The 13,049-nt window shown below is 40.9% G+C and overlaps 2 protein-coding genes across 7 annotated transcripts in view; one reads left to right on the forward strand and one right to left on the reverse strand.

Moving 5' to 3' along the window:
* The window catches only part of LOC126557414 (polypyrimidine tract-binding protein 2), a 202,731-nt gene that overhangs the window by 157,843 nt on the left and 31,839 nt on the right, over positions 1–13,049 (reverse strand). The gene's annotated exons all lie outside the window — the stretch shown is intronic.
* LOC126558885 (heme oxygenase 1) overlaps positions 6,038–13,049 on the forward strand; it is a 536,918-nt gene continuing 529,906 nt past the window's right edge. The window contains exon 1 of the mRNA XM_050214967.1: positions 6,038–6,041. The gene's annotated coding sequence lies outside the window, so the exon portion shown is untranslated. The remainder of the gene's footprint in view (positions 6,042–13,049) is intronic.

A 13,049-nucleotide genomic window follows, 5' to 3' on the forward strand; every position in this document is an offset into this window, starting at 1 on the left:
TCGAGCAGAAATACGATAAATGTCCTGCTTTGAATGCATAAGGTAATCAAAGAGAGTCAAACGTGAGCTGCTACATATATTTCTGGCCTAGGCGACAAGAAATGAAATTTCTTGAAATTTAAATTTCATAAAATTTAAGACAAGAAATTGATATTTTTATTCGGAAGTTTATCATTTTGAAGAATAACCACACTCACAACGTTTTGACGTACGACGTTGATGCCGTTAAATATCTAATTGCACAAGAACGTTATGTGACATACTGCTGGATAGAGGGCATTCTTCGGGCATTTCTTTCACCAGTATAAACACTATTTTGCATAAACACCTGTCCTTAAAAAAAAAAGGTTCTGAAAGGTGCACCATTATTTGTGTGAAAGAAGTCTTCGGAGGAATTCGAAAAACAAACAACAGAAGACTGATCATCTTCACCATGACAAGCTCTCATACATCGGCTCAAACCATCGCTTATTTGACCAGCCAAAACGTCGAATTGATGATCCATCCGCTTTATAGCCCTGAATTGGCACCCAATGACTTCTTTTCATTCGCGCAAATCACGAAAAAAATCCGTGGTCTACGATTTTTGTCCCCAGAAGATCCTGTTAAAGCGTTCAAAAACCACGTTTTGGAGGTATCTCAATCAGAGTGCGAAAAGTGCTTCGACAATTGGTTTGAGCGCATGCAAAAGTGTATGAATCAAGCTGGAGAATACTTCGGAAAAGGGTATACCAATTTTTGATGAGACATAATTGCATTTTCATTATAAGGCTGCAAATAAAAATAGTATCATACGTATCATAGGACAAATAAAAAACAAGAAAATAAAAACATCAAGAAAAAGCCCATCACAGTGAGTGCCAAAAAAGACTTTGACGAATACTAATGAAAGATGCTGCTGACGAAAAGAACATAGAATTTGTAGCGCATATAATTTTAATTCACTGCCTCATTCTGTTTTGTGAGCAATTAGCTAGATTTGCATCATAATAATCATATCCATTATCTAGACTTTATGGTAACGTTCATAAATAATTATAATTAAGATTTTCTTGAAGGTTTTAAGAAAAGAAAATTCCACCATGCACTTTATACCGCTGTGTACAAGCCAATTTAATACGTGAGCATGAACACGATTGCAATCAGCATTCCTCGCACCAGCATCGTTAAGGGATGACTTCGACATAATCGAAGCAATCGCAAACTCCAATTACTCCAATGTGCACCATTTCGTAATGGAAAAATAATCTAGGATTAACCACGGTAGCAAAAAAAAAAACCCCCGGCAACAGTACCTCTTCCAACGATCTTCAGAATAAATAAAATATATAGCAAACAAATTAAAAAAGATTCCCACCCCTCACCCCACAAAGCACGCAAACACCAACACCCGGATGTGGAATGAATTAATTTCAATCACTTGTAACATCACCAATACACAACCAAACACATAAACTCTCATCCCAGCCAACCAGCTGGATAAATTCATTTTTTCCTCAACGGCGCATTAAGATCCCAAGCGCACAGAAGGGATCAACGAAAATATCTCAATAATGGACAGCGAACGAATGTTTTCTTGCCGTTCTGAGGGCCGCGAATGTTCGCGAATGAGCGTATACAACAGCAACAACAAAAAAAAACTGCCATAACTATACCAATTCACCACCACCGCTAAAACCAGCTAATGAAAATATGCTGACAAAGTAACCAGGCTGGCTGGCTGGCCGACACACAGCAGCAGATAGTAGCAACAGCAGGCCGGTCTCAAATAATAAAAATAAAACGGTAATAAATGTTCGACTAAATAAAACTGCACCGAGCGATTTTAAGCTTCGTTTAACTATTTTGTAAGACAGTCGGGTGTGGTGCAAGCACAACAACGCTGCACTCACACACCATTCATATCACCGAGCGACGCTGGCACGACGGTCGCCCACCAAAAGCCTAGAGAATCATAAAAATGGAAAGTTAATTTTGTGAAATTATGTCGTAACAATTACGATAAGAAATTTTGAATTTCCTGACTCTCTTCGGTCGGTTCAGAATTTTCGATCCTCTTGAGCTATCCCTGCGTTGGAGCCTACCCCAGAGCTGTGCTCTTGGTTGGCGATGAATGGAACGAAAAGGAGTTATATTGCAGTTTCATAATGACTTAGTTATACCTCACTGTAACTCGTTGTGACCGTGAGGATTTTCTTCTCTTTTTTTCGCGTACATTACAACATGGTTGGAATGTTGAGGCGAAAAGCAGTACCAAGTGTAACATTGATCAGCCCTTCACGCCCGAAGACTGCAGAAACCTTGAGACATACAAACGGGTTATGAAAGTGAGGGAACGGGATAAAAAAAGATTTAAAAATCCTTATTTAACCCTTTGAACTTTAAGGACTCGCTAAGTAACACATTGTTAAGAATGACTGTACACAAGACATTTTTACCAAAGAGATATGTTATTTAAAGCAAGATCTAGCGAGCTAAAACTAAGACAATGTACAACTGTCTAGTCAGTTATTTTACATTTACAACACAGTTTTGCAAATGGACTGTGACAGCAAGGATAGCAAAACAAAGAACGTATGTTTTCTTCCGTTTGCGATAAAGAACCAGAATAGGAAGCTGATCGCGTATGCTGTATCGCTACCAACTAACGCATGTCCCCCTTTTGCACAATACTATCCTCCCTTCGATCGAACCACCGATCCAATATGGGGCAGCGATGCACGCGTGTCCATCCCAGCGGCTTCAAAAGGAAACACCATCCTCAATTGTAACGGCTTCGCTACCAATCTAATCCACAAAAGCAACAAGCTAACGTGGTCTCGGCAAGAGAGAGAAAGAAAAAAAGAAACGTTTTTACGCCAATGGATGGATACAACACACTCCCCGGACAAAACGTATTGAAATCGAAACTAGAACTGACATCCGGACGTGTGTAGCGCGCATATTGTGCGCGTCCGCACGCTTTCCCCACTGATACTACGGGACGGTAAAAAGGATATTGCCAGTGAAGTTCGTACGGTACCATGGACACACACACACGCAAGCCAGAAACAAGAAATGTTAAGAGTAGCTTGTCCGCAAAAAGGGAACCGTAAAACACACGCAAATGTTCTGTTTGACAGTAAATCCCCAGCGGAAATCGACATAGTTGGGAGGATTCCACGTCTCATTGTTACCCCGTTTGGGATTGGCGTAGTGGCGTTGCTGAGGAACGCAACAGTACATGCGGAATGCTTTTTGTTTCTAACTGTTTCTCGCTTGCAATTGGACCATGTATGAGCAAGGTAAGTTAGTTAGTAGTTTTACACCGAAATGCATTGTCATAAAATTGCACATAATTCTTATTTTTTAAATAGTATCGAACATTAAACTACTCTCCTTGTGGAATTTTTAAACGTAACTTACAAATGAGGCCGTTTCAAAGGTGCCACAATTTAATACCAGATATCGAACCCTGACCGGACTGACTCTTCAACTACGGCTAAACTAACAGACAAGGAAGACAGAAATTGAAGGCTAAGACGTAATGTTGGCAGAGTGCTAAAGAAAAGAAAGATATTTAGCTATACATAAGTAAACAAATCTCGATTTCAATTATAGTTATTGCGCTATTATCCTGCGAAGACAAATATTTTGATTACCTTTTGACTTTTGTAGTACAATCCATATCTTCAAGACATTAAAGTCTAATTTTTAATCGATCGACCCGGTGTCTCGGCGATCTGTTCGCCTGAAGATCGTCGTCTATAGCACCCCTATTATATGCAGTATGATCAAACAGAACCGATCTACTTTTAATGGTATTCTATGATAAAACAATTGAAAATAGTGAGGCTTATCCTGACGACCGATTATGAACATATCTAGTTTAAACCCTTTGCACTCGAAGCAGAAACTCGAGACGATTTCGGCCAAATTAGGTCAACATTTTACAGGTACTTTAAAGGCATTTATAAACAAACAAGCCTACACAAGTAATAAGTCTACGGTAATAAGGCTACGGTCAGAACAAACGTTCTAGTCCCTTTTTGCCACTTTAGTACACCGTGCAGCCTTCCATCCAGTCGAATTTAGTCGGAATGCGACGTAGTTACTTGCTCCACGTTGCTAACGATATGATTGCAGATGGTTCAGTGGCTTTTCCCATTTCTTGGTCTTTTCTTGTTTATATAAAAAGTATGAATTTACCAGGGAATTTAAATACTCCAGAAGATTTAAATACCCCCCACCATTTGACTCTGTTTGCTTGAGGAACAAAAACCGAGTCTCAGCTGATGACCATATATTTGTGAATCTTGGACCTTCATCAAGTTCTTCGACAATAGTTCGACAATACTTCTTTTATGAGGGATAAACATGGTCGTAGCTATTTCTAATCGTGCATTAAGAAACCAAAAACAATCATCAACATGCAAGACAAATGTGTCCACAACAAGCATCCCCCAAATTTGACCGAAAACTGAAACGTTCGCGTCGGACGGTTTAATGGGGTGGGGATGTTATAAAAAAGCAACCCGTGGACACTAATGCAGAAAGAATTTCTGAAGGTGGAAAAGAGGAGAGCGGTCCATTGACCTAGCGCAAATTTGCGCTTCCAACACAGCTACACACTGTCTAGCTGGCGCACACATGCATGCAAACCCAAACCCCGAAACACCAACATCCATTTGCCAGTAATCATATGCTTGTTTGCGTCTCTTCCGCCATCATCATTACACACACCCAGTCGTACTATCAGATCCAGAACCGGGTTCTGACCCGTTGTACAGTGGCGGTGTTTTATTGTGTGGAATTTCCAAAGTCCAGCGCTTTTCATTCGATCGTGTGCGTTGTGCAAAGAGAATGTCGAACAGAGTTGGGTGCCGTTTGGGGATAGGTAACTGCCATGAATTTTGCATCAAAAGTTTTGCGCTGCCAATTCTTCTACTCAACAGTCAAGCCAGTCCTTTGTCCAGCTTGTAAAGGGTGTAGCAAAACTGCAATAAAAATGGAAAAGTATTGCTTAAATGCCAGCTTGCGCGTTGAACGAAATAATAAAGCATGTTCTTCACGATCCACTACGCCGAAACCTTCCCGCAACAGCGAATGTAGGGTGCATGCAGCATAGCTATGACGCAACGGAAACGATACCAACACACCGAGGCACACCTAGAGACCTGGAATCGAACAAACCGGCCGGCTTCGTAACACTTACACACACACTCACTTACACCATCTTATGGTACGATCGCAAACCTCCCTCCCAAGGCGACGACATGACGCGCACTTAACCTTGAAAATGGCCACTCTGTGTCTCTCCATGCGAAGATCCACCATGCTGGCAATGTATAGCTACCCAACAGCAAATAAAAACCGGTCGTAGCCGGGAATGATCGTCGAACCATGCAACACGAAACCACACACACAGACAGATACAAGGCAAAAAAAAAACGGCGGTACCATCGACATGCTTCGCCGAAGTTAACTCCAGAGAGCATGTACGATCATCGTCATCATCATCATCAGCTACATGGATCATCACTGCAAGTTGAATGTTTCTTTCTTGCTCTCGCACGATTTTACTCGCAAATACAAACACATTGGTACCGGAAAAAAAGCCAACATCACATATCTGAAGCGATCACTTACTTCTCCCGATAATATTGAGCTTCTTTCAAGGTTGCATCAACAGAATACCATTCGGTACTTGTACACGCTCCTATGCATCATTTATACTTCAGTGAATTTGTCTAATTCTTTATTTACAGTGAATTAATAAACCGCCATTTACCATCCCAGGGTCCAGCGGGTTGTTTATTTTGAAGTATTTTAATGTAAACAAAAATTGCATGCAAATCATACAGCATTTCCGAGACGCATTATGAATATTCTGAGCACTGCTCAAGACAAAGTCCATTTCATCTGAAACAATGTCCAGAATTGCCTGAAACATTATTAGTGTATAGGGCGGACGATAGCAGCGTCGGTTTTCAAACGACAGGACCAAGGTTCAAATCCCATCCGAACTGTTCCCCCATAGTGAGGACTGACTATCGAACTACGTGGTATCGGTGAGTCTAGTAAGCTTAGAGGGTGTTAACCCAAGAACAAGAAGTACTAGTTTTTATCGGAAACCCTAAAAATGCATACTAAATCAGTTATTGTAGAATGGTTTTTTGTAGAATTGGACTTCACGGTACAGTTAGATATACACATATTAAACATTCAACCTAGATACAACAAAACCGATCAAAACCATCCTAATTGACATCAATCAGCACACAATCGACAATCTTTGCTGCCATCCTCGCTAGACTGCATTCTTTTGCAAGTTCGTTCACGAAATCGATAAGCAGGAGATAGCTTAAACCGCTACCTTAAACTGGGTACCTTTCTCCCGAATGGAGAACGATCATCCATCAAAGTGATCCTCGTTGCGGTTGGGTGCATAAAACCGGATTGCTAAAGCAGACACCGTCCCGTCCCGTCTGCAACACTGACATTGGTGCGTGCGGAATCTCCAAATGGCTGCATTACGCAATTGACCTCAAATCGAGTGGCCAACACTAGCTGTAGGAGGGAACGGCGTATCGAATGCTAATCATGCAAAATACGCATACATACCGCGCAGACAATGTTGCGCTTCTGGTATCTCAATTGGGGTCTGGCGTCTGGAAGCGTGCAGACTAAAATGAATATTGGACGCCGTTTACAATGTTGCTGAGCATTTATAGGGCACTTTTAATGATAGCATGTATGATGATGATGGAGTGTAATTCAATTCGGCACATTATGACAACATTTTATTGGAATGATTGCATGGGAAATTAACATTTGAGCATGGATTTATACAGAAAGTGCACTTAAAGATCAGCCCAACTTAAAAAAACCTCCAACATCTATATCTCTGACAACAATTATTTTTCCCATCCGGCTGGAAAAAAATTTCATTCCCCTCTTTGCCTTGCCTTTTTTGTTGATCCACGTCACTACTAGAAAATTCCCACAAACGTCAAGTCAATTTCCGTCATTTGTTGCGCCCCTAGGGTTATGCAGAATTGTTCGACAAGTACAAACAGGAAATAAAGACATAATTGAGGAAAATTCCATCTACTGACACCCATCCGAAAGGACAACGACGCGACGCCTAGTTAAAAAAAAAAAGGAAAAACGCTTCGTTTCAACTTCAAATAGGTCGTTTAGTAAGTATTTCAATTTTCCTGTTACTTGCCCTCGCACACCTTCCCACACGAATGATGCAGTCATTGATGCAGAAAAGGAGCGAGTTATGCAGATTATAAAGAAATGGAGATTTTTCTTCGTATCTTTGGTTTAAGAAAATCAGAAGCTACCAGTGAGCAAACCATATGCCCATCATGCATCCAAAGCAAACGTACGGCAACCTGAAGCAAGATAGGCTTCACGCGACAAAGAAAGGGAAATAGAAAGGGACAAACATTGCTGGAAAAGAATTTCCCTCCAAATTCATTCCCAAACCTCGCCCCGACATACCTTTCTGTTTCTTCCCACCCACAAACCGACCACTCTAAGTGCTTCGATCTATTATCGTATCTTCGTCTCCTAATGGGTTCATTTATCCTGTTTTCTGGCGATGGTTACTTCCTGTTGACGCTAACCTCGTACTCCCACACTTCCTGGCAAAGATCTCTCGGGCCATTGTCCCAGCCTGAAGGAGGTAAAAATTGAATCTCATTTGCCTTTTCCTTTGCCGTTGGACGAAAAGAGCTCGCCCACCTTTTCAAGCGAGAGAGCGAGATGACACCGGAAAAGCACCATCATCTTCACGTGATGGGGTGGTAGTGTACATAAAACGGTAAAACTGACTACACTTAAGATGCCACACAGCCATTGTGTCCGAAAGGATTTCCCACCACTTCACACCGAAGGCGAGTAAGGACGTAGAATGGTGCTTTGTTCAAAAAGACAACGACGAGGTATCTGCGCACCACACTCCAGCGGTACCACTTCCTGGAATATTGAAGACCCACCTTTAACGTCAACTGCCCGTTAATGTGTGTGTAGCACTACAAACACCTTACCGCAACTGTTTGACCTCTTCTTCCTTTTTTTTTTTGCCTACTCAACATGTAGCGTGCCCCGAATCCTGTGTTTTTGGTAGTATGAGGATAAATTGAAACAAAATGCCTACCACCAGTCGAAGGCAAATATGTTTGGTTTAGGTTGTGTCGTTTAAATGCAACAAATAAAGTTTACTTTAACCCTCACACACAACACTTTCATTCTTTATCGATGTAGAGCATTGCTTTTTTTGGCGATTGATGCGCTTTTTAGTTAAAAGACGGAAAACTCAACAAACAAAAGGTAGTTCGCGGGATGTAGCAACTTTATGGCGGCCCGATGGTGTAGGTGTCACCTACACCATCGGGCGACGCCGTTCTTCAAACGGCAGAACCGGGGTTCAAATCTCATCCGGATCGTCCTCCGGAATTAGGGCTGACTATTCAAGACATGAGGCCTGATCATCTCTTACAATCGGCAAAGTTTCAAGACAAGCTTGTCAATACAAACGTTGGCCCAACGAAGCAAGATGCCCGACGATACTTTTATTCCCGTAGTGGCATCCCTGGCGTTGTGATGTGTGTTGATGGTACTCACATCAAAATTATTGGACTGTACGGGTCGACCGTTTTAACCGTAAGGGCTATTACAGCTTAAACGCGATGATTGTAAGTAAAGCAAACGTACAAAACGCACAAAAACACTTAATTAATACCTTTAGATCCTTTCGGAAGTAAAATACTCACATTTTGATTGGCCCAACTACAAAAGAAAACGAACTGGAAACACACAGACCCGAGTGAAGCCTTTCCGTTTCGACTGTCTGATGGAAAACAGTTTGACAAATACGAGTCTCGGTTTGTGTTAGAGAATGCAAATAATAGCCAGTGTATTTGTAAGTTTGTTTTTCGTTAAGTTTTATTTTTTTTTCAACAGACAACACAAACGGCTGCCATAATTCGAATCTTCCGTTTTTAACAATTTCTCTTGACAATTTGTATGTGATAATCAGGCCTATGAAGTATGATTTTTGTCTAATGATATTTCAAAAGCTCTCTCATCCAAAATTAGGTGTATTTCTACACACCTCACAGATGGAAGAAACGATTCTACAAGGGCAGTCTTTAACTTATTTTTCTATTTTCTAATAGTTTATCGCAAGAAGTAATACGGTATCGTATAACTTGGAGTTGTTTAATTCACACAGTTATGTGTCGTCAAATACTATGCTTAATGCTAAAGTAACGTGCTTCGCGATAAAATTAGTTATACTGTCATTAAATCTAGATTCAACATTGACACTGGAAATGCAACTGTGCATACGAAATTGATCATTGGATCATCAAGGATCTAACACATTCCTTTCGATAGTTTTTGCAATGTAATACAGAAAGTTACTACTAAAAGCTACTAAAAATGCAGACTATCCTGTTAATTATATAAACTAACCCGACAAAAATGAATAAAGAAAATATTTCATTTCTACAACAATCACTTTAAATTCCACACCAACTCACACACTTTCGTTATTATCCAACCCCTTTCGCGCTGTTAATCAATTTGCATTAATTTTAATAGCTCCTTTACCCCCTTTACCCATTCTACGTCAAGCGACACTTGATGAAATTAACTAGATAGCATCATAAAGCACAATGTTAATTCAGGCAAGGATCAATTCCCCTGCCAAACGCACCGAACATTCCGAGCGAACGGTCATGAAACGATAACGACCGTTCATTGAAATCATTAAATTAAAACTCTCCAAAAATCCGGTAAAATGATATCGGATATTACGACAGCGTGCAAAAGAACGACAACGGAACTTTAGAAAACCATTACTGGCTGGCACAATCCGTTGGTGGCAGTTGCGCGATCCAGGTGTCTTTTTTCCACGCGGAGTTGGGTAACGGCTATCCTGGGTTTTATAGCCTTTCTTGGCTAACTAAACATTGGCGTTCTCGAACGTTGCAACGCTGTACTGGGACAACAGTGTTGTACCGCTGTAGTTTACACAAAATTCATGTAGCGATTCTTAAAGAATTCTTGAACGAAATAAATGAGACAGGGTGTCGTCTACGAACTCAACGGCAACGGCGAGAGCTTTTCATCAATTTTTGCATACAAATCTATTCTGCCCACCTCACCACACAAACATCTCAACCGTTGTGTCGTCAAGACTATGAACTATTTTCCCGTCCGCCATCATTCGCTACAAACTACGTTCCGTGTTTTTTTTTCTCTTCGATTATTCTTATTTGTTGAAAAGCATATTGTACGTGTTGGTGTAATACCACTTTCGACGATGGATGAAATTAATTTTGCCATCCTTTCATGCCCTCAAACAGGGATGCCCTCGGCCCCCCAAATGCGGGGTACCATATTGAACTGATTCAATCAAAGATGGTTGAATGGAAAACTTAATCTCAGCCGTTCAAAACCTTTTTCTAGTTATTACAGGCGAACAATGGTGCGGTCAAACCAGCCTTCAAAACCCAACCGCAACAGAAACCTGAAACTTCGGGTTCGGGATTCGGAGTCGTGATAGGATGAGGATTGATTTTTTTCATGATTCTTTTTGTCAACCGCTGTCATACTCATAACATGGAAGACTTGGTGTAAAAATTAATCTATGCTATGGGTTTGAACTTTCCCCTTTATTGTTGTGCTACATAATTTAATCTGTTCTAGAAAATTTGAAAAAAAAAATCTGAAATGGTAATAAAATATTCAAATTTCATTTAAAATTATTAAAACTCTAAAATCTTTCAAACTCGTGCGTCAAAATTCACATTTATCTCGCACGATTAAGGTACCGATTTAATGTCAATGGTTTTGCTTACTCATTCTAACAACCAGCTACCCCTCAGTGTGAGGTCATGATCACGAGAGGCGAAGCAATATTTCTCCGTTTGATCCGCCTTTGACAGGTCCGAGGAGTAGAGTGGAATCACCCTGTGTCGATGATGTAAGACCGATCACTCTCCGAAAAATGGAACCGTAGCCACATGAATGGCCAATCTAACACCTCCCCTTCTCTATACAATAATTCGCCACGAGAAAGGCATTGTGTTTCATGGTGTTGGTTACAAAAGAGCAAACGATGTTTTTTCTTCTTCTTAAAGTAACAAGGTAAGGGACTAGGTGGAAGTTAAATATGCTAATTCGATGACTGACGAATATAGTGAAGCGTGTATACACGATGACTGCAGTAACGATCATCGCGACTGTATATGTTGGATGGTACACCTTGAGCGACTTCTCATCACGATCAAGAATCCCGAACTCCACACGGCATGACATCATGGCTTAAGCGACACTGGCTTTTGTTTGTCACTGGGTTGTCGGTGAAAATGCATTCCTGTGGTAAATTCCATTCTTATGATGTAAAACAAACCATAACCGTACGACCTCTACCTACTCGTCATATGACAATGAGAAGAATTTTCGTATCAGTAATGAATTTAAGATTGGGTTATGACCAGAATGGTCCAAACGAATTGTTTGATGAATTCTTCAGTAGATTTTATGCAGCAAATTAAATCTTCCATTGTTGATCCGATAGCCAAAGCAGTAGCGATAGAACCGGATATTGCATCTCGTATGGATTAACTCTTCGTACACAGACTATTCAACTACGAGTAAACTATGTCAAAAATTGTTATTCACCAAACACTACAACGTGTTTCCATCATTCTGGCAATTAATAAATTCCAAACATTATTTACGAATTGATCCGAAAGACTGTCAACATTTAGATCTGAAAACGAATAAAGTCAATTTATGGTTCGCTTCAGCGGTAGAGCGTTCAGAGAGGTCTGTATCGACAAAAAAAGTACGAGGTGGATGTCTGGAAAATGAGGCAAGTGAGGGCGAATTCCTATATTCTTACACATCAAAAGCATGTGTTTCCATTCCATGTTCAGAGGACTCATGGCTACTACGGACTGCATAAACTCCCGCGATACAGAAAACTGAAACAACACACGAAATGCACGATCTACCGTACAAAGATACGTCCGGTAGTCCTCTATGATTCTGATGGAAGACGCCATTGCACTCGCCATTTTCGAACGGCGTGTGCTAAGGACTATCTTTGGCGGTGTGTGCGAGCAGGGCGTGTGGCGAAGGAGAATGAACCACGAGCTAGCTGAGCTGTTTGGTGTTGCTGATATCCTGACGGTAGTCAAAGCCGGAAGGATACGTTGGCTGGGGCACGTGATGAGGATGCCGGACTCATGCCCCACCAAGAAGGTGCTCGTCAGCGACCCGTTCGGCACGAGGCGTAGAGGAGCACAGCGAGCTCGTTAGCTGGATCAAGTGGAGTCTAACGTGTCGGAGATCGGGTGCAGCCCTAGACCGAGTTTTCTGGAAACTGATTGGTGACCTGACCATGCCTACGCGACGTGCGCAACCCTGAGCAGGCCAAGAAGAAGAAAAAGATGTTTCCATTCCCATTTTCCACTATTCTTCAATCAGGTTTTGACAGGGTGCAACAGTATAATGCCTAAGAATACTTTATATTATTGAAATACTACTGACCAGTTCACAAGTTATAATTCTGACAGTTTTACTTTAATTATTGTTAAACCTTGGGGTAGCACCACAACCAACTGGTGGTTTAACCCTTAGAAGCAGTCGTCTTCATAGTCATTTAGAAATATTTACCAGGTTCAGTAAATGTTTTGTGCGTCATCATAATGGATCCAATTTACATTAAAAACGATTACAAAGATAACTAACATAATTTCCAATAACTTTTGGATGAATCACAATGCTTTTAGACGAATATAAATGACTAGTTCTCTCACTTTCAAAGAAGCAAAAAGTCCTCATGAAGAGTTTCATTTCGAGCTCATTTTTTCAATTTCAAATTTTCAAACTCAATTCGCTTCTTTTAAAATGTTTAAACTGCTTCTTGATTGTATTATTGGTCTGTATGGCTTACTGTAGAATGGCTTGCTGGTTTTAAAACCCGGCTATGACGTGTGAAGACTAGTACCATTGTTCCGAGCTGCCCCGTAAATGTTTGA

This window comes from Anopheles maculipalpis, chromosome 2RL, assembly GCF_943734695.1.
Source record: "Anopheles maculipalpis chromosome 2RL, idAnoMacuDA_375_x, whole genome shotgun sequence".
NCBI lineage: Eukaryota > Metazoa > Arthropoda > Insecta > Diptera > Culicidae > Anopheles > Anopheles maculipalpis.